The sequence below is a fragment of the Euprymna scolopes genome, chromosome 14 (assembly GCF_053919585.1).
Source record: "Euprymna scolopes isolate OS-2025 chromosome 14, ASM5391958v1, whole genome shotgun sequence".
Classification (NCBI taxonomy): domain Eukaryota; kingdom Metazoa; phylum Mollusca; class Cephalopoda; order Sepiida; family Sepiolidae; genus Euprymna; species Euprymna scolopes.
The window spans coordinates 129,717,387-129,744,459 of NC_136495.1; the positions used below are offsets into that span (position 1 = coordinate 129,717,387).

At 37.8% G+C, this 27,073-nt stretch overlaps 1 pseudogene; it reads right to left on the minus strand.

Moving 5' to 3' along the window:
* The window catches only part of LOC145292806 (protein RCC2 homolog), a 45,947-nt pseudogene extending 19,978 nt beyond the window's left edge, over positions 1 to 25,969 (minus strand).
* Between the last annotated feature and the right edge of the window lie 1,104 nt (positions 25,970 to 27,073).

Sequence of the window (27,073 nt, forward strand, 5' to 3'; positions counted from 1 at the left end):
ATATTCCGTGTTTCATTCACGTTAGAATTCGCCAAGTTTATGCATAAGAGAAGAGAGAGAGAAGCGATCGTAATTATTATGCAAATACCAAATTTTCTCGTGCATATACCCAACAGAAAAAAAAAATCTTTTTGCTTAGAAAGAAAAAATACATGCCAGAAAAAGAAAATTCTGTAGAAGACTCAGCGAGCCATCTTGAAACATATTGAAACAATCGGCCTGTGTGTGTGTGTGTGTGTGTGTGTGTGTGTGTGTGTGTGTGTGTGTGTGTTTGTGTGTGTTACCAGGTTGTCAGGCATTTCCCAGTCTTAAAATACGATTAAATATGATATTTTAATTCATGCAGCATTCTTATTTATTATTATAGAGCCAATACTTATTAATTACTATATTGTATCCCTATATATCAAGTTTCAAGTCTATATACAAAAATTTGACAGAGGAGTCTTGTAGAGACCATTCCTTAGACAGACAGACGAACAATGCCACAAAAGTCTATTTTATCCTGAATCACGGATACCAAATATGACCTTACATATTAGGTTACAATTCTTGTATCATGACATTAAATATGATACCTCAGGAGTCACAACCCCAACAGTTACATTTCTTTTATATATATATATATATATATATATATATATATATATATATATATATATATATATAATATATATATATATATATATATATATATATATATATATATATATATATATATATATATATATATTGGTGCGCGTTTTTTTTCTCTTTTGGGAACAGACAAAACTTATATATATATATATACATATATATATATATATATATATATATATATATATATATATATATATATAGTGATGTGTTTCTTACCTTCTTTCTTTTCTCTCGATAATCAGCCATGGCACTACCGACCGATAACAGCAATTGTTGACGCTTTTTGCGTGGGAGGAAGCCAGCCAGCCAGCCAGCTCTCTCTCTCTCTCTCTCTCTCTCTCTCTCTCTACCTACCTACCTACCTTACCACCTATCTATCTATCTTGTTACTAACTAAATGGTATGACATAAAAAGAGATCTTTTAATACAGACATTAATCATTAATGAAAGTCGTTGTGGCAATTTATGCAAGGCCAATGAAATGAAGAAACATGCCACTTTATATAGATAAAGGGAGAAATTATATGCAAATACAGGTGTAAACTATTGTATGGAATTGTACCAGACGATGCTAAACCGAAGGTTGGGAAATGTATGTGAATTTAGAAAAGGGCAGCTGTTTCTAAGAATGAATAACAAACCATTTTGTGCTAGTTGCAATGTTTTTGGTTTATGGAAATAATTATACCATTTAACATTCTAAAAATTATCACATATAGCAAAAATTTTATGTGTTATTAAAATTGTTCGAATTATAATTCGCATCTTTGATGTTATTCCCGCTAAGTTTCGACGGATGTAGCCTTTTTTACATAGGCATCGCCACTTATCAAGGCCCAGAGGTCACTCGAGAATAAAGGTTAAAGAGTGTACAGTAGTCAATTGGACAATATAGTAATCGTTAGTGATGGAAATTCGGTAAATTTGTTAACTTAAGTGGAACAGCTCACCAAGAACTTGTTTACGTTGGACTTGAAGACAACCATATTGTAGTCAGCTAGAAAGCAGGGAAACGGAAAACAGTTCCACATGGGTGCAGTTCTAAGAAAGAAGCTTTGTTCATGGAATCTACGTTTAGGTTTAGGCATTGATAAAGAGTGGGGGGGAATAATGTATAGTGTTTTCAGGTAGACGAGTGTTTCTTGTGAAAGTTTGGCGAAGGGGGACCATAGATTGTAGCTCAGTCGAGCACTTGGCATGAAAATAACGATAAAGCAGAGATAAACTCGCAACATCTCTTCTGTGAGAAAGAGGTTGCAGGAAAGAGAAAAGGACATCTCCTATGACGCTACGAAGTCTATTTTGAACACTGTCAAGGTAGGATAAGTCTTTTTAGCAACAGTACTCCATCTTTGGATGTACCTGGCTCTTATATAGGTAGAGAATTGCATCAGCAGTGAGATATCTACTGGATCGATAGAAGGATACCACCATTTTTCCAGCGGCCTTGGCAACGGATTTGATATATGTGATTCATTTCAGATCAGGAGTAAAGGTCAAGCCCAGAAGCTTGTAAAAACATGAGGCCTCCCCAAGACGAGAGCAATTCATTTCAATTGATGCCAGATGTAAATCAGAGCGTTTATGATGTAAAGATAAAAGCTTGGTTTTACAGCATTAAAAGTAACTAGCCACTTTTTTCCCCATTGTACCACGTGCTCAAGACCAGAGGAGTGAGAATCGGAGAGAACTTGGTCGTTTATGGTCTTAGATTTGCTACCATAAATGTTAGTGTCATCAGCACAAATGTCTACGAATTATGTAAGGATGTGATTTGGAAGATAATTAACGTAGATCAGGAAGAGAGTTGGGCCCATCATTAATACTGTGAGCTTTTGATTTCTGCCCATCAACTACTACTCTTATGAACCTATCAGAGAGAAATGATTTAATAATTGAAAAGACATTTCCAGCTATGCCGCAGCTAGAGATCTTGTGAAGTAAACCTTTATGTACTTAACAGCTTTATCCGTTGTGCTTTGTATCTTCGTGCGATACAAAATAAGAGGAAAATGGTAAATAATTACTTAGGACGCACTCATGGTGACGGTTAACAAAAAGTGAACAATCTACCTACTTTTTTTTTACACAGTGATCACCACTTATCCAGGCCCGGAAGCCACTCAGGGATAAGGGTTATTGCAAGTACAGTACGTTAGTGTGGAGACTTGATGAAGTGTTTACTTAAGGGGGCGGTTCATTAGGAATTTGTTAACGTTGGACTGGAAGACATCCAAGTTGTACTTCCACAGGCGTGCAGTTCTAAGAAAGAAGCTTTGTTCATGGAATCCACGTTTTGATTTAGGCACAGATAAAGAGTGAGGGAAATTTTTCACAGTGGATTCAGCCAGACGGATGTTTTTCGTGAAAGATTGGCGATGGGGGACCAGAGATTGGAGTTCAGATGAGCACCTGCCATGGAAATAACGATAAAACAAGGATAGGCTCGCAACGTCTCTTCTGTGGGAGAGAGGGAGCAGGGTAGAGAAAAGGGCATCCCCCACTAAGCCACGAAGTCTATTTTGTACTCTGTCAAGGCAGGATAGGCTGTTTTAGCAGCTCTTGCCCAGATATGGCAACAGTATTTCATCCTTGGACGTACTTGGCTTTTATATAGATAGAAAATTGCATCAGTAGTGAGATATCTTCTGGAGTGGTAGAAGGATCCCACCATCTTTCCTGCGACCTTGGCAACAGACTTGATGTACGTGTTCCATTTCAGATCAGGAGTAAAGGTCAAACCCAGAAGCTTGTCAAAACACGGGGCCTCACCCAGCCGAGAGCCATCAATCACAATTGATGCCAGATGGGGATCAGAGCGTTGATGATGTAAGGATAGGAGTTTGGTTTTGGATGCATTAAAGGTAACCAGCCACGTCTTCCCCCACGCAACCACGCGCTCGAGATCAGAGGAGAGAGAATCAGAGAGAACTTTGTCATTTACAGCCTTTGATGTGTTGCCATAAATTGTCGTGTCATCAGCATAGATGTCAACGAATGATTTAAGTATGTGTTTAGGGAGGTCGTTGATGTAGATCAGGAAGAGAGTTGGGCCCAGGATTGACCCCTGAGGGACTCCAGCATTTATATTGCAGGCCTCCGATTTTTGTCCATCTACCACTACTCTTATGAGCCTATCGGAGAGAAATGATTTAATGATTGAGAAAACATTTTCAGTTATACCGTAGCTGGAAATCTTGTGAGGTAGACCCTTATGCCATACATTGCGGAAGGCGTTAGATATGTCAATAGCAATTGCCCTAGAAAGGAAGCCTTTGTCAAGAGATTCACTAATCCTGTGGGATATAACCGTCAGCACATCTGCGGTAGATCTTGAAGAGCGGAAACCATAATGTGTATCACTAAGAAGGTTGTTCCTGCTGAGGTGGTTGACTATTTCATATACGTACATAGAATAGCGATTTCAGTTTGAAATTCCATATAGATTCCATAAATCAAAATAAAGATTCCACAGTTCATCAAGATACACGTGAAAAAGGCCGGAAGATACATCGGTCGACATATTGTGAGAATAATACCCAAGTTCATAACTGTAGTCCGAATAACCCAAATAATACAAAAAACATGTAAATCGTCATCGAAAACACTCCGAAAGAGGAAGAAACTAATGATTAGTACTTACCCTTTCAGGCAAAATCGACTCTTCCAACCATTACCTAAACCAGTAGACAAATACTCTCGTGGGGAAATATCGTGATCTAACAAGAACCGCTAGACTCTGGAATTCCATTCCAGGTCCCTGCTTCCCCAACAGTACTGACATGCAGAAGTTCAAGTGTAACGTGAACCGACACCTTGCTGCCCAAATCCCTACATAGTACCCCAGTAGTTGTTGCCCCTGATAGTAGCCCCCTACACCAAAGTGGCAATTTGCCTTGTTTGGGGTGAAAATGTAATAAAAAATTTTTTTAAAAAGACTGCCTAACGTACCAGTTGGAAAGTACTGCCAACCTTTCTTTGTATTTCACTTTTTTATAAAATATATTCTTTTTACCTAAACCTGTTGTTTGCGTCTTCTTTTATGTTCTTTTCATATGGCCACAATTGGCAACGAGGTTTCGAGAAGTCATGAAGGAAAACGAGTTTTCATGTATCCCAGAGTTCACATAAAAACCGGCAATAGGGATTCAGTAACACACGTTGAAAAGTCAAATTCAAAATACCTATGTTTCACGACAACTTAATTCGAACTAACAACGTGTTATTGCAAAGGATCCGCCTCAGCAACATACATCTTGATACGAAATATAGTGGTCCAAAAAAGCACCAAATCAATCAGAGAATCGGTACCGTAGAACCATAAGAGTCAGAATTGTAAGGACCAATAAGCAACTCTGAATATTGCACGGAACTCTACAAGATTATAAAGGATTGTTTTTTAACACTAAAAAATTGTTCTACGGGTAATAAGTTATAAATAAAAAGTATGTAGGTTGATTTTTAACTAAAAATTGACTTCTTAGTTTTCCGGGGTTTTTTCCTTGGGTTTTCTCTCAAAAATAAAATTAAATCTTGTAACAAATAGAACTTGGTTTTAACTTTTTTCCTACCAAGAGAAGAAAGTGGGCTTTAATTGAGAGAGGTGTATTTTTTACCTGAAGATCTGCATTGTGTTGAGCGTTAAGACCAAAAATAAGCTATGTGGAAAAGAGTAAATTGCTTGTTTGGTTTTTGTTTTTTTGTTGTTTTTTTTCATGCTTTTAAAGTTCTTCTTAAAAAGGAATAAGAAACAATGGAGGACTTAAAGTCCGCTTACAAACAAATGTGGAAACTTCAGATGAATTTGAATGAAACAAAAACGAAGGAAGGTTAATGCAACAACAACAAAAGCTAAAACGGAGGAAAACAGACTGAATTAGTTAAATACCAAAGGGACCAACAACAGATATTGGAAGAAATTTTTCAAAAACTGTTACTGGAATAAAACAGACTTATTACTACAAAGATGTGAACAAAGATAAACCAAGTCATAAAAAGTAGCACGTCTAGAATACTATTAAAAAAATTCATTTACGCCCCAGACAAAGGCAACACTTTTGTCTCGTACTTTAGAAGGTATGAGGACGTTATTACATTGATCGTGCCGATTAGGTAGACTCTAAAAAGGTTCCCTTATTTATACGAAAACTAGGATGCAGAAAAGACAACAAATTCGTGGATTACACTTTACCCTGAAAAACGTGTGACCTAACATTTCCTGAAACTATAAAACTCTTAACAGATCTGTTCAGCTTTAAAACGTCGTTATTTCATAAACACTGGAAATACTTGAATTTAACTAAAATAAATAGCGAGGAATATTTGACATTTGCGACGATTTTAAAATCGCTGAGTTCTGATGAATTTAAATCTTATATACGTACAAGGATTGGTATCGGCAAAAGACTCTGAAATTCGACGCAGAGTTCTAACTAAATTAAAAAGCGAGCCAAGCCTGATACTATAAATATTAGCGGAAAACTGCCAATGAGTGATCAGCATGAAAAAGGATTCACAGAACATTGGAAAATCGGGTGTCACGTATGTACGAAAGATACATAAAATCTCCAAGCCCTATCCTCCAGAAAAATAACAAAGAATAAACATTATTCACCCTAGACGAAAAAGACAATTCGCTGAAAATCAATCTGCAAGGTCAGTTGAGCAACATGCGGGCGAACGTTGTCATGGAAGAGAATTGGTTCCCTCATATTGACCAATCTTGGGCACATACGTTGGAGCCTTTGATGCATTTCGTCAATTTGTCGTCGGTACTTCTCTGCTGTAATCGTTTCACCCGGATTCAAGACGCTATGATGGATCAGACCGGCTGCAGACCACCAAACACTCACCATAACCGATTTTTGGTGCAATTTCGGCTTTGAGAAGCGTCGTGGAGCTTCTACAGCATCAAACCACTGTGCCGAACATCGCCGGTTAACGTAGAGGATTCACTCCTCATCATACGTCACAATCCGCTCGAGATATTGGTCGTTTTTGTTGCACAGAAGGAGCGTAGAAGGCACCCCAAAACGACGATTATATTTATTATCGTTCAATTCATGTGCCCCCCCGTTTATCCAACATTTTTTACTTCCTATTTACTTTAAATGGCCAACGACTGTTGAGTGATCACAGAAAATTGAAAAATCAGGTGTCACGTATGTAAGAAAGATACATAAAAACTCCAAGACCTATTCTCCAGAAAATAAAAGAATGAACATTATTTCACCGTAGACAAAAAATACAATTATGTGAAAATCATTAATAAGTCATCATTGTCCATGTTATCGATGCGCTTCCTTGAATTGGGTTAAAGACTACCCGTAGCGAACATAAACTTGCCCGGATACAAAGCAAAAGAACAAAATTAAAAGATACACCAAATCAAACGAAAAAGAAAACAAAAATATGCTGAAATATTAGTTTAAAAACGTCGAGTTAAAGTTAGAATCAGGATCACATTCATTGCTCGTAAAAATGCATACATTGAGAAGATAAAATAAATCTTATCTGCCGTCTGCATGTCTTGCGAAACATCCAGAACGATGACTGAGTCGAAAATAAATTTTGAAGGTTAAATAACCACGCACATTTCAAATTTCACATTTCACATTTACAAAAAAGAAATTCAAAATTAAGAAATGCAAAAAATGTTTTTGGAAGTGATTAATGCGACAATTCAATTTGTGAGATTTGCCTATTATTGCATTTTATTAAAAAGTCGAGATTCCAACGACTGAGAATAAAAATCTATAGTCAGAATTAAGAGAAAATGCACGAAAATGTCAGCCAGATTCTAACTCAAAGAGAATACGCAACTAGTATTCAAGATAAAAAAAAAGAAATCTACCGTTCACATTATTGGAGAAAATTAATGAGGAGCTTGAAAGGTATCCTATCAAATGTTAACGTTATTGTCAATGTAAAAAAATGGAAATCCGCATTTGCGCCGACTTCAGAACGGATTAGAACTCTATACTAAAAGTTTTCGATAACCCAATTCCTAATCCTAAAGTCAATCTGTGACGCATACTTTCAAATTCTAATCGAGGAAAATATCTCGAATTTGCTTTTTATTAAAACCCATAAGGAATTATTCAAATTGGAAAAATTAGCGTTTGGAGTCAAGGTAGAACCCGTCATTTTACAAGAAATTATGGATACTATGTTGGGCGGCCTTGATTTTGCGATAGCATACCTGGATGATATTATCCAGAAGCTGTCTACGGTGTATTCTCTCGAATACAAGATTTTGGATTTAAAATGAAAGAAGGAACGCGTGATTTTTTCATGAAAGAAATAAAATACTTGGGACATATAATAGACAAAAACGTGTGAATCTGCGAGAATCGGCTTCAATTAATGCTTTCAAATGTTCTTTATCAACCGCTGTCGGCCAGCCGTGACCGTCTTCATTTTTGAGGCTCTCGTAACCATTGCAAAACTTCTTGAATCACTGTTGTGCCACACATTTGCTTTGAACTGGAACAAGAAAATCGTGCGGATTTGAATTTTGTCCATGCTGTCGAAAAGCCTGTAAAAAATCAATGAAAGATTGAGAATGGTAATGAATAACACGATTTTATAGAGCGAAAAACGCGCCTTAAAATGATATATAACATGGCTATATATATCAATGAATTAATCCAGAAATCATATATAAAGTTACATATGTGAGAAAATTATATTGTTTTTGAACCAATACCAGAAATCTTTCAATGATGCTACATGAAATTAAATGCGAAACATAAAAGACGAATTTATTTCTGCTACAAAGCAGAAAATCGCAAATAAAAACCAGAAATTACAGAACGGTGTTTCTTTTTGCGATGACGCCCTATTGTAGGGCGAGGGTTGTCATACCAAAAGCGTTACAAAAATAATAACGAAAGATTTTCATATGGGTTACCCTGGAATGACCAGAATGAAAAACCTTATGCGCAGTTACGTATATTGACGGAAGATGAATGGTGACATAAAAAAACATGGTCGAATCATGCAAGGGTTGTCTTTTGACGTCAAAGGCATTCCAATCACTTTTAAACCGTTGTCAAAAACAGATCAACCTCTAGTATAGAATTCATATAGATTTCGGAGGGCCATTGCAAAATTAGTATTAATTATGGCGGCCACTACACAAAATGGCCAGAAGTGCGCATATGTAAGAAACCTATTACAGTAGTTATTAATTTCCTCCATGAACCATTTCCTCGGTTTCGAGTTGTCGTCTGCTAAGTAATAGGCAACACAACGCAATTAATGTCCCTGGACTTCAAGGAGTTATGTAAGACGTTCCAAATTAATCATATCACTACTTCCCAGTATCATCCGCCCGTGATCTACCGGGATAGCTAAAAGTTTCGTCGACACTTTAAAATTGATCCTCAAAAAAGCATACAGCACACCTACAGAAACGGCATTATAACAATTTCCACGTTTATAATTTCACTCCTAATCCTAATATACCGTCAGCATTATCTTAGGAGGAGACAATGTCCCAGCGGAATATAATACCCATCTTCGAAAAACTGTTACTAAAACAAACAATCTTTGGCTTTTGGAGGCAGACTTCTGTAAGAGCAAAAGTTAAAAGAAATTATATCATGCGAGTTAATATCATGCGAAGAGCATAAAAGCTTTGTTAGAAGCTAAAACCGAGGAGACGTGATAAGAAATGAGTCAAGAATCGATTATAAACGAAGGAGTCTTGCCTCAGAAATCAGTAGTCTAGGTATGTCTTTCGCTAGCCACTAGCAGAGAAGAAGGCAATATTAACAGCCTAATAAAATGGTCGTTTTCAAAATAAGGAATATAGTTCTTTTCTTTGTGCTGTTATACCAACTTGGATTCCAGATCAAGTATGTATTTCCATGCGATGACAAGAGACGATATTGCATTAAGTTATTAAATAAATAAATGAAGTCTGTGCAAGCTTGTTTTCAATTTATGTTTTATGTTTCATTTCTCTTATGAATCCGTTACATTTCTGTGAATAAGATTCACATTTAAATAATGCACATGGGCTGTTCTTAATTATTTTGTTCATTTCACAAGTACATTTATTCTGTGCTATTTATACAATTTCTTGGTTTCAGTTACATCTCAGCAGCGACCAATAGATTCGCCATGACATTATGTCTCTACATATACTTCTATATTCAACATTACGGCTGTTTCTGTGTCCGGAAGAGAGAGATTTTTCACGGATTAATTTTACTAAGCTCTGCCAACTAATAGCGGGAAAGCGTAACTAATTAATTTCCACTGGAGCAGTTCTTAATATTTTATTATTTTTTAAGATCTCTATTTTTTTTTTTTTTTTTTTTTTTTGCTTATAACAAACTAATCTGCCCAGAACTCGTCTCGTTCGGTGTCTGTATGCTATCAGAATATATCTGACATGCCCAACCACATTATGCCTTAACTATTCCAAGATAGTACCATTTACTGACCTTTACACGATATTTATATGAGCATATTGATCAACTCAAATCACAATATGTGAAGGTGCCTATAAGGAAAGAGGGCACTTCTGTATGACAGTTACATATTAGCATCAGAGACGAATTATCGACCCTCTGTTCTTAGAAAGAGTACTGCCATCTAGCGTTATACATAAAAAATAATTTTATAAATCAATAGTAGGTTCTCTACAGTGCAATATAGACTGCAATGTATTAAGTCACTGCGGGAAGACTTGTGAAGTTTCCTCCCGGTGCGCCACGATGGATCCTCAACTAGAGTAGGAAATCAATTTATTTGCCTGAAAAATGGTCAAAATCGGTGAGATTTCGATGACAATAAAAATATGGTAGTGTGAAACATTTGTTGGTCATCATCCAATCCCGAGCAACGTCGGGTCTCCTTACCAGTTATACCTATTTACTATGCCTCCCCACGGGACAGAGTTAGACACCAGGGTCGTTTTTTTAACGTGGAGAAAAGGTGCAAAAATAAAAATTGTCTCAGTCGTGAAGGATTTCTCCTCCACCGAAAGAGAACAAGAAATAGAAATGCAGCATCTGAAGGACAGATGCTACACTTTGATCTTGTCCCGAAGGCAAGTCGCCTGTAAATGGCATCATTCAATTAAAAACTCGATCAATTCCATTAAACATTTTAGCACAATTATATCACATTCTAAGTAGAGTTTTAAAAATGCAATCACTGTCAATAGTTCTCTCTCTCTCTCTCTCTCTCACACACACACACACACACACTGCCTACCTACCTATCTACCTACCTACTTACCTTAAACTAAACGATGTGTATCCTGTAGTGTCATCATTTTCCATTTTGTTATATTTATTGCTTCCTCCCAGCCCTGCAGTTTAAATAAGCACCTGTTTATTAATATTATATGTACAAACAATAGTATCAACAAAAAGCAGCTTAATACAAACCATACTGGTTGAACGTGATTGTAGTAAGCTATTTAGTTTTAACTGAAAAAGGGTGCATAACTACCTTCAAAATAAAGACATCCATAAAAACTTTTTTAGTTCTTATTATAGTGCTGTATCCAATATTAACCCCCAACGCGGAAACATAAGGTATCCCTTCTAGTACATGCAAGGGTGGTTCCAAACATAAAGCCTTCTGTTTTTTTTTTAACTTAAAAAGTTGAAGGGCTACGAAGATAGAAGTGGTGCCAGTAAAACAGGTAACCTTTTGTGATCCAGAATCTACTTTCCTACATAGTGACGACCTTTCTTGAAAGACTTTTTGCCAGCGATGAACGATAGCTGTGCATAGTTATCCAAAACACTCTTTGTCATACGAGGTACGTTCTAAATGTAAAACTACCTACATTTTGTAACTCAAAAAGTTGAAGAGCTACGAAAACGGGAGTGTTACCAATAATAAACGACCTTTTGTAATTGAGAATACATTTTTCTGTATAGTCACCATTATTCTCAATGCACAGTAATTCGATGACACATTGCTTCTGACGCACGTTTATAATAGGGTTGCTTTCTTAGAATCTTACACCGTCAATATCTACAGCAGAAAGATGAAGCATTCATGCCATGAATACATACGTTCATAACAATGCAATATGCAACCCCCTCTGATCTTTTCAAGAAAGCCAGTTGGAAACATCCCCGGTCTAATCATTATCATCTCATTGATTATGTCATTGTACGTCGTTCTGATAGACAAGATATAAATCTTACACGTTCTTACAGTATCGGGGAATGTTGGTTAGACCATAAATTGATCTGCTCCACAGTCAGGATAAAAACCAAGCGCCCTGTTTGAAACCAACGTAATTCTTCCATCAAGAGAATTGATGTAGGCAAGTTGAAAGATAAGGAGATAATGCACTCATTTCAAAAGGCTACTGATAAAAAGCTATCCTCCGTTGTATGTGGGAATGATATTGAGGCAACTTGGAGAGAGTTTAAAACTAGTGTATGGCTCTGCCAAAGAGTCATTAGGATATGTTCGAAGGAAAAACCAAGATTGGTTTAATGAAAATGATCCAACTATCGTCCCACTGCTTAATAACATGCATCAAACCCATCAAGTGTGGATTACTGAGAAAAATTCTTCAGTGAAACACAAGGCTTTCAGAATGGCCAAAAGGTTGGCACAATCTCGGCTCCGAAAAATGAAACAAAGCTGGTGGGAGCAGAAAGCTGAGGCCTTACAAGATGCGGCAGATAGGTGTGATTTTAAATCATTCTACCAAAACCTCAAGGGGGTGTTTGGTCCTATTTTAAAGGAGACATCTCCAATATTTTCGTCGGATGGCATTCTCCTCACTGATAAGAAAGAAATTACTAAGCGCTGGGCTGAACACTTTTCAAATGTTTTAAACAAAGAATCGACAGTGGATCGAGTAGTGATTGATGATATTCCTCAGAGGCCAACCATCGAGGCGCTTGCTGATACTCCATCCATGTCGGAGATTGAATGGGCTGTAAAGCAACTTTCAAATGGTAAGGCTCCAGGTGATGACGGCATACCTGCAGAAATATAGAAATGTGGAAGCCAAGTGTTAATCAGGAAACTAAGTGCCCTGCTTTCATTAATATGGGAACTTGGTACCGTGCCACAACAGTTCAAAGACGTGTCAATTATTCACCTGTTTAAGTACAAAGGAAATAATGTGAGTGTGATAACCATAGAGGAATTTCTCTTTTGTCTGTTGCTGGTAAGATTCTAGCTCGTGCAATCCTAAACAGACTCAATGGTTCAATCTGTAAAACTGTGCTCCCAGAAACCCAGTGTGGTTTTAGGGCAGGAAGAGGTACTGTGGACATGATCTTCAGCCTTCGGCAACTACAGGAGAAAGCGAGGGAGCAGAATAAGGACTTGTTTGTAATATTCGTTGACCTCACAAAGGCATTTGATACCGTCTCTAGGGATGTCCTGAGGACTGTTTTAAGAAGGCTTGGTATTCCGGACAAGATGTTGAATATGATTGTCTCCTTTCACTGGGGAATGGTGGCGACAGTACGATCTGGCTGTGAACAAAGTGAACCATTTGAAGTGTCAAATGGAACTAAGCAAGGATGTGTCCTTTCTCCGATTCTATTTGCTCTTTTCATTTTGGTGATGCTTGAGACAGCTTTCAGGAACACCTCAGGAGGCATAGGTGTTGAGTATCGATCAAGTGGAGGATTATTTAACCAGCAACGGTTCAAGGTCAAAACCAAGACTTCTGTACAGACTGTTCTTGACCTCCTTTATGCTGATGACGGTGCTCTTGTCACCCATAGTCTTGATGACATGCAGAACATCCTCAACAGCTTTTCTGGTGCATGTAAGGCCTTCGGTCTTACAATCAGCATAAAAAAAGACTGAAATTATTCACCAACCAAAACCAAACGCTACGTCTTCTTCACAACCAGTGGTATATGTTGATGGTGAAGCTTTGAAAACAGTATCTTCTTTTACATACCTCGGCTCTATTGTGTCTGGTGATGCTAAATTTGGAAAGAATACCCAATATAGAATTAATAAAGCTAGTGAGGCATTTGGTAGGTTGCGACACAGACTCTGGAACAGCCACGATGTGTCTCTAAAAGTAAAGGTGGCAGTCTACAAATCTGTTGCTCTTCCTACTCTTCTGTATGGTGCCGAAACGTGGACCTTGTACCGCAAGCATATAAATCAGCTTGGCTCTTTCCATATGAGATGTCTGCGTTTTATCTGCAATGTTAGATAGCAGGATCGTGTTCCGAATAGTGATTTACTGGAGAGATGTGAAATCACTGGTATTGAATCATTTTTGATCAGGATACAAATGCGGTGGTCGGGTCATCTTGTAAGAATGGATGACTCAAGAGTTCCTAAGCAACTTTTTTATGGTCAACCGACCAATTCTTGCCCTCCAATAGGGCGTCCCCTGTTTCGTTACAAAGATAAACTGAAAGACAACCTGAAAGGTTGTGGAATTTTTCTGAGTTCCTGGGAGAGTGCAGCAGGGGATCGCAGAGAATAGAGGAAGATGTGTTTCCTGGAGACCAAAGAATTTGAACATAACTACCTTTGTCATAGGGACGTCCTTCGTGCAAATATGAAGGCAAAACACAAGAAACATCCACCTAAAAATGAATATGTATGCCACTGTGGTTGCAGAGCACGCAGCAAAGCAGAGTTATCTGTTCATTCGAGAAGGCATCTTTGACCGACGAGCATATGAAAATTCACCATCTGCGGAGGAGTGTGCCGGACGTCTACAGGATTGCAATTATGCATGTGGTGTCACAGAGCTTAGGAGCTTCTGAAAATTGCATACTAAACCTTCATTCATCGTTTTCGATAAGAGAATCCACCATATATATATATATATATATATATATATATATATATATATATATATATATATATATATATGTATATAATGTATATATATAATAATAATAATAATAATAATAATAATAATAATAATAATAATAATAATAATAATAAACCAGATGCAACTTTTTATGAAAAAGTACAGATTGTAATTAATAGTGTCTATACACACTAAAAAAGGGAGATAATTTTGTAGGAAAAAATACTTATAAGTTAATATTGTATTCGGATTGTAAGACGATCAGCGTTTAATAAGAAGTCTACTCGAATGTTTCATGCGGAAATATTAAAATAAAAATTTAATTAAAATGAAAACTAAATAAAAATGTTACTAAATTTTTGAGATGATGATTGATTATTGTATTAGTTCGATTATTTGGGATGCTGTCCTCTCGATATTTCGGCCAGTGCAACCTCTAATTTTCTTCAGGTGTATCTTTCGAACTCAGGAATCTTTGTATCGAACTCGGAAATCTGCACGAAATTTTGAACGGAACACTTTATTTAATCTACGGATATATCATGTTCTGATCGGGTAGAAAATTATAGTATTTCGTAATTGTATTCTTAGTATCGCCTGCACTGAGGTTCGAACCTTCAACCTCTAGAAGAGTGTCACTTAGGATACAATCTACCTAGCACTTTATCCGTTATGCTACGGATCATTTCCGGTCGAAATTCGGAGTTATCTTCCTCTGGAATTCTATTTGGCAATATCTTGGATTTCTTTTTTATCAGCTATGGTGATATAACTATTTTTGGCATAATGACCTTACACAGCCACTATAAATATAGTAATATTTAACGGGTCGAGAGTAGCGATTCGTGACATTTATGCCCCTTTGTTACTATAACATAAGCGCATACATGTATTTCAACATACGTCATCAACTTTTAAACTGCATTGTTGGTCTTTTGGTCTACCTGGGAATTTCATCTGTTCTTGGATGGAAGTTGGAACCTGTGGACGAATAAATTTCAACTCCAAGACTATGGGTGATTTTATATAGTTTTTTATTACTTTATTACTTCCCAGGTGTCGATTGAAAGGGAAGCGAATATTTTTGCTTTGGTGATTAATTCTAGTCTCCGTTTTGAGACATGTCAGCTCCCTCGGGTGAGGTGAGGGGGCTGTTAAACTGCCTGCTCTGTTTGACGTCCTCTTTTCTCAGCTAACTAGGACACGTGATAACAGACACATACTTCCGATGTTGATCAGATGTTTCCGGTGTACTTGTCCAGTTTACACCTTGGCAGGTTTAGACAACTTTTATCAAAACACAGCTTCACATCTCATCTCTTGCTCACACCCCTAGTAGATCGATAGATAGATAGATAGATAGATAGATAGATAATTTCTTTTCTGTTTCAAAACTATATAACACCCTCCCAGAATCATGGCGTATATTTTTGCAACATACTTTTGCTAGTAATTGTCTGTATTTTGTCCTAGTTGCATATGGCCGAGTGGTCCTAGATGTTGTATCAAAGTTTATAGTTACCCAAAGGTGCCGAGTTCAATCCTGAACGAAGTCAGTGAAAAGTGACATTCAAAACAGAGAATCAGTAACTATGTCCCAGAGCCTAACTGGAGTCCGAACACGGTACCCCCATAATAATAATAAAGGGTTGGGTTCGAGACTCCTAACAAACGGTTCCCCAGTTTGATACAAAACACCTGATGAAAGCCGGAGGGCAAAACTGCCGAAACGGTGTGACTATAACAACCACGATGAGAAAGTCAGTTCGACAATCTCAATAAATACTTTTGCTAATACACTTTTTTGTTAATTATACTAATGTGTTTTTCTTGGTTTTTACCAGCCTATAAAGCTACTATACTGGCAACGAGAATCCGAAACTTTCACCTATACTACACTAGCATGGATACCTGACGTTACCCAAGATTGAATGAGGATCAACGAATGTTCCACTCTCTCATACTTTTATTGTCATTGAAATCAGTGAAATGGCTCATTCGTTAATCAAATCGATTGATTGCCTGCTCTAATTAAAATCACCGTGGTGCACAGGAGGAAGCTCATGTGCCTCCTCGCAATGACTTAGTCTATGATATATCGTAGTCTATGATATATCGTAGTCTACATTGTACTGTAGAGAACATTCATTTCGAACGAGCCCCTGTTTTATCAAAGAACATACTGCTGATTTTATACGCTAGATCCTTCTGCTTGTGCAGTGATAAAAATTCTCAAATTCACTTGTAATGTTAGGCTGTATAAAAGAGTTAACTTTAATAAAGGTAAAAAGATTGTTCTGACTTTAATGGGATTTTTCGAATGTCGATTTTCGATACTTATCGGATACATACATATATATATATATATACATATCCAGACACATAAAGTACATTTCTGTGAATTTTCCAAAAAGATCTGTTCAGCCGTTTTGGAGTCTATAGGGAACGAACTCACGCGCGCGCACACAGAGAAAGTTCCTTTTATATAATAGTAGAGATAGAGATTCAACTCAACACAGAGAACCGGTATTCATCAACCATAAGTTCTTCAGAAATGTCTGATTTCTTGCCTGCTTCCTTTCTTCCGGCTCGCTTGTTTGGTAAGTTGTAATACATCTTCGGATTCCAATAGCTTCCTTCCAAGAAATGCAACTCTCATTCTTGCTTACTGTTCCACGCTTTTTTTTTTCTTTTTTTTTTTCAGTTTTAAGAATTCGTCACAGCATAAATTTTGAGTACACTCGTTTCTAAAACGATTTAGAATATTTTATTTTTTTATTATTATTATACGTTAGACTAGGCGCGGCCAGAACGAAAGGAGGAAGTAAGTATCTACCAAAAATCAAGTAATTATCCAATCAATACGAAATTTTCATCGATTATTAATAGAAGAATGTACTTTATAATGGTGTATTTTTTTTCATAATTGATATTTATTTATTTATATATATATATATATATATATATATATATATATATATATATATATATATATATATATATATTTGCATACAAAGCCCCCTTCTGTATTTGTGGGTACGAATATGTTAAAAATAATTAGCCGAAACTGAGCAAAAAATATTGAATTGTGGGGAAGGGGAAGATTGCAGATAAACAGCAAAAAAAAAAAAACAACTGTGCACGTACAAGTTTTTAACTTGAAATTATTTGGTTATCTTTTTTTTTTAAATATTTTAATGTTTTTTTTTTACATGGTGCTCACCACTTATCAAGGCCCGGAAGCCACTCGGGGATAAGGGTTATTGTGTGTACAATAATCAATGGGATAATATCGTAGTAATAGTTGGTATTGGAGATTTGATAACGTGTCTTACTTAAGGGGGGGGGGGGCGATTAATCATGAATTTGTTTATGTTGGACTTGAAGACATTCAAGTTGTAGTCAGGTGGGAAACAGGCAAATGGAAGAGTATTCGACAGGCGTGCCCTTCTCAGAAAGAAGCTTTGTTCATGGAATCTACGTTTTGATTTAGGCACAGATAAAGAGTGGGGGAAATTACTGACAATGGTTTTAGCTAGACGGGTGTTTATTGTGAAAGATTGGCGAGGGGGGGACCAGAGATTGGAGCTCGAACGAGCACTTGCCATGGAAATAACGATAAAACAAAAACAGGCTCGCAACGTCTCTTCTGTGGGAGAGAGGTTGCAGGGAAGAGAAAAGGGCATCCCCCACTAAGCCACAAAGTCTATTTTGTACTCTGTCAAGGCAGGATAGGCTGTTTTTAGAAGCTCCAGCCCAGATGTAGCAACAGTATTCCATCTTTGGACGTACTTGGCTTTTATACAGATATAGAATTGCATCAGTAGTAAGATATCTTCTGGAGCGGTAAAAGGATCCCACCATTTTTCCAGCGGCCCGGGCAACAGACTTGATATACTTGTTCCATTTCAGATCAAGAGTAAAGGTCAAACCCAGGAGCTTGTCAAAGCATGAAGCCTCCCCAAGACGAGAGCCATCCATTTCAATTAATGCTAGATTGGAATCAGAGCGTTGATGATGTAAAGATAGGAGCTTGGTTTTAGATTTTAGATACATTAAAAGTAACCAGCCACCTCTTTCCCCACTGTACCATGCGCTCAAGATTAAAGGAGAGAGAATCAGAGAGAACTTTGTCATTTACGGTCTTTGATGTGTTGCTATAGACGGTCGTGTCATCAGCATAGATGTCAACAAATGATTTAAGTATATGTTTTGAGAGATCATTGATGTCGATCAGAAAGAGAGTTGGGCCCAGGATGGAACCTTGAGGGAATCCAGCATTAATACTGTGGGCCTCTGATTGCTGCCCATCAACCACTACTTTTATGAGCCTATCAGAGAGAAATGATTTAATTATTGAAAAAACATTTCCAGTCATACCGTAGCTGGAAATCTTGTGAAGTAGGCCCTTATGCCATAACTTATGAACGTCTTTGATATGTCAAGAGCAATTGCCCTAGAAATGAAGCCTTTGACAAGAGATTCACTAATCCTATGAGATATAACTGTTAGCACATCAGCTGTAGATCTAGCAGAACGGAAACCATATTTTATGTCACTAAGGAGGTTATTTCTGCTGTAGTGGTTGACTACTTGTTATTTAATATGGATTCCAGTAACTTACTCATGACACACAAGAGACTTATTGGTCTGTACTGAGAGGGAGATGACTTATCACCTGAATTCTTAAATACAGGGCATACTGGTGAGGTTTTCCAGGATGTTGGAAAGCACTTCTCCTTAAGGCAATGCTTAAACAGTTTTGTAAGTATGGGGGCAAGTTCTGGTCGAAGCTTTTTCAACACTATAATTGGAATGCCGTCTGGGCCAGTTGCTTTACTGGAATCAATGTTCTTGATTAACTTGGCGACCTCACGCACAGATATGTATATGTTGCATAGTGTGTTATCTGTTGTAGGAGGAAACACGGTGAGTTGATGGCCTTCGTCGCAAAGGGTAGAGTTAGCTGCAAAGTTCTTGGCAAATAGTTTGGCCTTGTCTTATGCTGATGAGATGACCTCAGGTCCATTGATGATGGTTGGGATAGAACGCACGCTTCTGTTCAGGATCCTGTTTGCTATTTGCCAAAACTGGTGGGAACCAAGTCGCTGCTCAGCTACTTTGGATTTAACGGACTGAGCATATAGCTCTCTTACATTTTTTATTACTCTTTTGCAGTGGTTGTTGGCAGTCCTAAAAGCAGCTTTCATCTCAGTACATCTATTACGTTGGTAGCTATGGAAAAAGTGATTTCTGTGCGCAATGGCAACACCACATTCTAGGGAGAACCATGGCTGACTGTTAGGTTTTTGTTGGAATTTTTTAGATGGTATGAATCGATCTACGCCTACAATTAACCATTCGGTCAGGTCTGATACTATAGAGGACACATCCTTTTTAAACATGGAATGTAGAAGTAGATCAGATATGAATGTACGGAAGCTATCCCAGTGAATGGTGGGGTTTGGGAAAATTTTTAATTTAAAATTCTATTAAAAACAGTAGAAATTTTTTTATATAATTCTGCTTTTCCTTTGATAAAATTCATGATTTCTGGAAGAAATCTGTTCAAGAATAATGGATTTTAATAAATTTTAATTCGTTTAAAAAAAATTTAGTTTTTCTTTCACTTTTTGGCCGTGTCTACTTTAGACAATGCCAAAAATTCTCTTCTGCACAAATAAACACCGAGCAAGAAAAACATTAAATTTTAGTATTATTTAAAAATATATATCCGGTTATATGATATTCATATATGCCGATTTTATTCATCATAACTTTAGAATAGCTATATTTGATCTCAATAATCAACAACTGAGCTGATTTAATACCTACAGAAATTGGTATATTTAAATGTCTCTATTTACTATAAGTGAGATATTCTATTGTAGAAGTACAGCCTTGTGGAACTCTCATCCTTGCTTACTGTTGTCTGCCTTGTATTTTTGTTTTTTGTTGTTTTTTTAGTTTCAAGAATTCATCACGAAATATTTTGCGTATAATCGTTTCTAAAACGATTTAGAATATTTTATTTTGTATTATACTTTAGACGATGCCTAAAACGTCTCTTCTGCACAAATAGACAAAGTGCCTTTCATATGATATATAAGTAAAGATTATCTTAATCGTTTTATTCGATGCTGCGTGCTAATCTCTTGTTATTACTAGACTATAAACTAAGAATTTAATCATACTGTAATCGGAACTAACCTAAATATATTATCTTATTTTTGCAATCTTCACGGACGGATAACACAACTCATTAACTAATCTACTCAAATTACGTTTAAATTAAAAGCCATTTAATTAAAATAAAATACGCAATCAGAAGAAAGAGAAAATCGTATCAGGTTAGATGGACATGTGGCAACGAGGGATTTTTTAAGTGTCGAGACGAGATAGTAACGGCAATAAATGTTTTTGTTAAAAAAAAAAATCTCGACCCGGATTTTTCTTTTTTTTTTTATTATGTTATATTTTTTGTTTTGTTTTGTTTTGTTTCTGCCATGCAGGAATTCGTTTTGTTCAAATATTCCCGACTTTCTTTTTAGTAACATGTTATTACATTAGGAACCGATTGAAAGCTGTCTATAGACTCCTGTGAACGTGATTTCATATTTCTGACAGAACTGGAGCTTGACACGCCAAAACCACAAACCGTGCTATTAACGTTCGTGCCACCTTTCAATGGCCCTTTTGTGTAGGCATCTCAACTATGTCTTTCCTTGTCTTTGTTAGGTTTTTTTTTTTTTCGTTGCAATGGAAAGGTTAAAAAGAGATAATTATAATGAAACAGGACCATTGATAACGATGAAAAAATGGATTAAGGCATGCTAATCAAAATCCTAGCATAATCCTCTTTTATAAAAACCAAACTCACTTCTTAAAGAAAGACGCGAACAATGAATCAAAATACTCTTGTTCATAAATCTTGCAAGAAAAATGGCTTTCCTTTTATACGGTAATCATTCTGATTTCGATTTACAAAAAAAAATAAAACAATTCCATGACGTTTTCGTTTAATTACCTTTTGTTGGGAGGCAGACATGGTGCTACAAAGGGGATCAAAATTATAACATACGTGTTCTAAAAATAAGAATTATTAGACTAGAACATGAAAATATTGAAATAAGACAATAATCATCCCCCATCACCTGAAAACTATTCATATTTTTTATTGTTGTTTACGTGTCTCCCCACGAGGGTAGAGTTATACATGAGGTCGGTTTTTAATGTGGCAGGAAACTTGCTCCCCAAAAAAGGGCACTTTGGTCAGTAACAAAAATAAAAAGTCTATCAGTCATGAAGGATCTCTCCTCCTCTAACCGAGACCAAAAATGTGTAGTGCAGCATCTGGAGAACAGATACTACACTTTCTGTTATATATATTTTTTGTACTCATGCACTTATTGATCCGTGCTGAAATAATTACGTTATTATTTTGAAAGCCATCCTTAACATGGGGACCTAGCAATTTAATAAAAACAGACATCGTAAAACTTTAATTAAATGTGAATATACTATTTAAAAAGATAGCATGGATCAATAAGTTCACTAGCACCATTTTTTTTTTATTTACTTTGAAAAGTTTACAACAAAACAGTAATAAAACAAAAAAATTAGGCACAAGGCGACTTACAAATTGGGAAGGGGTGTCTATGGTCATCATCGTCATTATATATTCGCTAGTCTATGATTGATCCTAGCTAAAGTTCACATTCACCACAATACCTCAAGCACATCGAAGATCGGTCCTTGTTATGACCTTAAACTATATCTGTTGTTCTTGGCCTTCGGGCTAAGATCAAAGTGTAGTACCGGTCCGTATTCTTGGTGTCTGGTTTGGACCGAGACTTCAGCTGGAAAAGAATTGGTCAGAATTATATGGCAAGGTCAAATCGTCGGTGAAGACTTGGATTGGAAGGAAATAGTCCTTTAAGGGTCGGGCAGAGGCGTGTGCTACATACGTCTTTCCGCTCATCCTTTACCGATTGTCTGTACATCCTCTCCCTGCAGAACGACTAACCCGCTTGCAAAGGCGCCTCGATTCACTATTGTGGAATGATGGTAAGCATTATGTCTGCAGAGAGGTCTTTGTCCAGAGTCCGAGTGAGGGAGGCCTGGGTCAGCCCAGTCTCTTGTGTCATAGAAACGTCGAGAGATTGCCTTTCCTGGGTCGTTCGCTTGAAGACGCTCCTTGGGTCCCTGTGGTTGAGAACTCGTTTCCCAATCTCAAACCCAACCCCTCGGTAGAAGGTCGTCGTAGACCGAGGGGGGAGTCAAAGTTCTTCTCCGAATGCCGGACTGCTCTTAGAGCTTTGCCGGGGACCAGTGTCCTCGATCAGCCAAGAAAGAAACTATATCGGGAGCTAGTGGAGGGGACCGCGAAGGATCCACTTTGTAGGCGGATGGGATGGTCGATGGAGGTTGTCCGCTCTCATTGGAGTTGGGCGCCGGGACGGGAGATTCTGAACAACTCGGAATTTTCCCTCACCTGGCGACTGGTCCATAACGCGCTGCCCCTTCTCAATGAACTCTGCCGGTATAAAGAACATACGAGGGGCTTCTGTCCGCGCTGTGATGAACGCGAGCCTGAAACGATCGGGCACGCGTTTTTTAGTTGCAGCCGGATCCAGCCCTTATTGGAGTACGTCGAGGGGGTAACGGCTCGCATCAATGCCGAATGTCCGCTCGATCTCAATGAAGGTTATTTTGTGTACAACATGGAGCCGCCGTTCCCCAGGGAGGAAAGAATGGTTGTCCTGGCGATCCTGGTAGTAGCGCGCATGGTGATTTGGATCACGCGCCTCAAGTTGGTCCGCGAAGGGATATCTGTTCCGGATCGGGATCTGATTGTTTACTTTAAACATTTGCTTAAAGTAAAGATCAGATGCGATTGGAGGAGGTTGCCTAGAGTGGAATTTGACAAGAGGTGGGTGCACAGCACTAGTTTGTGCATCCGTCGAGGAGCTAAGTTTCAATACGTGTTCCCTCCTTAAGCATGGCACAGGCGGTGCTGGGGCCTTCGGAACCCATCCCGCTTAGGTTCTAGCTAAGAAAAACTTAAGAAGACTCTTGACTGGTGGTATAAATGAGATCCTGTTCCTGATTTTATTTTTTGGTACTAGAGAACCTCTGAGTCTGCCCATCCCCTTTGTGCCACATCCTTGCTTTTTCAACATCCCCGGTCACTCCCCTACTCAGAGGTCACCTTCCCACCCCCCTCCACCCGTTGCTTTGTCTTCTCCCACTGCCATTAAGATATTTTCCCCAATCCCCATTAGGGATCGCCCTGCTTGTTTTCGGTTCCCCGGAAAACAGTGGGGGGTCTAGTCACCTAGATTAGTACAGGGGGGTCTCACTAATAACCCAGTAGGATTTATTTTTTGTTTTTGATGTGAACACTTTTAATTAGTTTTCCCCTCTCCACGAGCAATCCTTTTCTTAATTCAAAAACTTTTTTATTTACCAATGAAATTGAACTTTACTTTTTCACACATGCACACACACACACACAAAATTAATAAAAAAAAACAAATTTTTTAAAAATGCATACACAAACACACAGACAACTGTTTTTAAATTGTATAGATGGTTTTGATTCTTAAACGCTGGGGATTTATTAGTTAGTTTAAGATCCATAGAGTGAATGAAGTATTTTGGTAAATGTTGCCAGTCAAAAGTAAGACTCCAAAGTCTACATTTATTACTTTTTAATCACTTTAGTCACAAAGACCCTGAACCCTTCCCCTCCCCAATTTCTTGTAGGGCCTTGTGCCTAATTTTGTTGTTTGAAAATCTTTTGTTTTTTTTACTTAATTGTATTTACAAAATTTTAAAAGCAATAAAATATATAAACAAGATCAAAGTGTAGTATCTGCCGGAACAGATACTGCAAGCAAAGACCATATGTGGGGGCGACCCCGCATATAAGAACTTGGTCAATGTAGGGGCAACCCTTCATACCAATTGTCACTATACAGCTCCCGTACTCCCCGGGGAGTTGGTCCCACTTTCCCCTTCACTCCTCACATTAAAAATCGGCCTTGTGCCTAATTTGCTCAGTGGGGGAGCAAATAAATACCTCAAAGTGTAGTATCTGTTCCGGCAGATACTGCAAGCAAAGACCATATGTGGGGGAAACCCCACATATAAGACCTTGGTCAAGGTAGGGGCAACCCTTCATACCAATTGTCACTATACAGCTCCCCTACTCCCCGGGGAGTTGGTCCCCATTTCCCCTTCACTCCTCACATTAAAAATTGGTGTTGTGCCTAATTTGCTCGGTGGGGGAGCAAATAAACACCCTGTTCTGCAGATGCTGAAATGGAGAGGGATGGGGGCCTCTATACTGGGACAATCATTATTTTTGGTCCCAACCAGAGTGCCCCTTTTTTGCCTTCTTTTAGGGGAGCTGGTTTTTACCTCACATTAAAAACAGCCTTGTGCCTAATTTGCTTTGGTGGGGAAGCAAATAAATACATTAAACTATATACGATAGTGAGACCCCAGCTTGCGGGCTTTGGGGAGTGTGGAGCCACCTTTTAATTGCCATTGCTCCCAGGTCCAATCTGACTCGGACTGGTAGTACCTGTTAGGGTTCCAACTATGGGTCAAATAGAAATCGACTTAAAAAAAAATCAAATATACTCTATTAAAAAATTGTTCTTCAAAATCACTAGATTCAGCATTAAATAACCTGGAAAGGGTTGATGTGTTGTAAAACAAAAACAACCAACAAACCAACATTCTCAAATCATATTGTGTGTGTGTGTGTGTGTGTGTGTGTGTGTGTGTGTGTGTGTGTGTGTGTGTGTGTGTGTGTGTGTGTGTGTGTGTGTGTGTGTGTGTTTTAAATAAACAATAAAACAAATTTGTAAACATGAAATTTCATAAAAAGGCGTTTGTTTAATTTTATTTCATTGGTAAACTTTGATCCTGGCCTGAAGACCAAGAACAACTATTCTTATTTTTTATTCACTTTCAACAATACATATTGCCACTGAAGTGTAAGAGGCTGCCTGAAATGTGGATTGCAGTTATCTTTTATCTTTTTATTTCACATTTGGTAACTATTGCAGTGCTGAAGAAATATTTTCCAGGAATCTATTCACAAATGTGAGCCTCACAACCTGCTCTCGTCCTGCTCAACCAGGCCATTATATCTCCTCCACTGAAAGTTTTTAGCTTACTTTCAATATCCTCTCTATTACTGTCGTCTGCAAATCAGTAGTTGGCCGAAATAGCTTGTAAATTAAAGCAATTAAGTGTTAATTGTCCTGTTCTTGGTTCTAATGTCAATAAATTCAACACCACCACTCGTTTAATTCAACAGCAACGTTCGACACTCTGCTGTCTAAATTCTCAACTCCAAAATGCGACTCACTGCTCACAAGACTTGCTTCTTCAACGCCCAAATCTAAACCTTTGAGTCTCTCAAAACTCGGACTTTTTTTCACCTTAGTCAGTACGGCGACCTTATTTTTACTAGAGAGCACAAATGTTACACTTAACTTTAAGGCAAATTCATCAATCATTTCTCTCAGAATCCTTAAACGTCATAGTATAATGAATTCTGCTGATCAGTTTGTTCGAATCCTTTGTTCATCAGTTATTATAGAATCTACCCAACCATGAACAGTAACTGAATCAGTTCGGATCTCAATTTCTTTCAGACACCATTTCAATGCCAGGTTCACACTTTTCATCGCTGCTTCCAACTCAACGACTTTGATGTAATTACAATCACATTGCTTTGTTAGCCATGCTGCATCCTCAACTATCATACCACCAACTTCAACACATACGCCAGTGGCCATGTTACTTACATCACACTATACAATGCATTTTTCTTATTTGGAAACATGCCGCCTCCTTCGAACTAGGTCTCTTTGTAGAGCCTCTTCCATAACTCCTCATAACACACCAACCGTCTCGCTATCCACCATATCTCCCCAACCAGTCCCATCTGCTTTTCTTTTCAAATAGCTGTTAGTGGTCCAAAGCCATCCAGATATTGGGTAGTGGACCACCAGTTTTCCACAGGTAAAAAAAGTTAATGCCTATCATGGATCTCTGGCATGTCATTTTCCCTCATAAATATCAATTTTCCTTAGCTGTCTGTATTGAACCGAAAACCCGACACTGTTTCTCCCTTCAAGGACTCTAGTGGTTTTGCTGCTAGTCCAAACTTGTCGAGTTGAGACACAAATTTCGCTTCTGGCACTACTGTTTCATTTACCAAAATGTCGTCTAAAGACGAATCTGTATATTTCCTGGTGAGATCCTTTTTATTAAGAACAGTTTTCAAAATTTTTGCCATGATTTTTGGGGTAACATTTAACCCAAACCCCAATCTAGTCAGACAATGGCTCTTTCTTTCATACCGGGCGAATTGGAACTTCCATAAATGTCTTGCAACATGAATTTGTAAATATGCGGACTTTTAATTTACGATCTTTGTTGCCTTTGTCATCTGTCTCCACTTCCTCATAATTTCTCCGCCGTCATCAATTGCGTCTCTTCCAGAATGACAGGCAATATATAACGCGATTAGCCAGTCACTCAGGTATGACCGACACACGTGTTATAATAAATGTCTTAGAAGTGGTCTCATGAAGATGTGAAGATGACCAGTCATT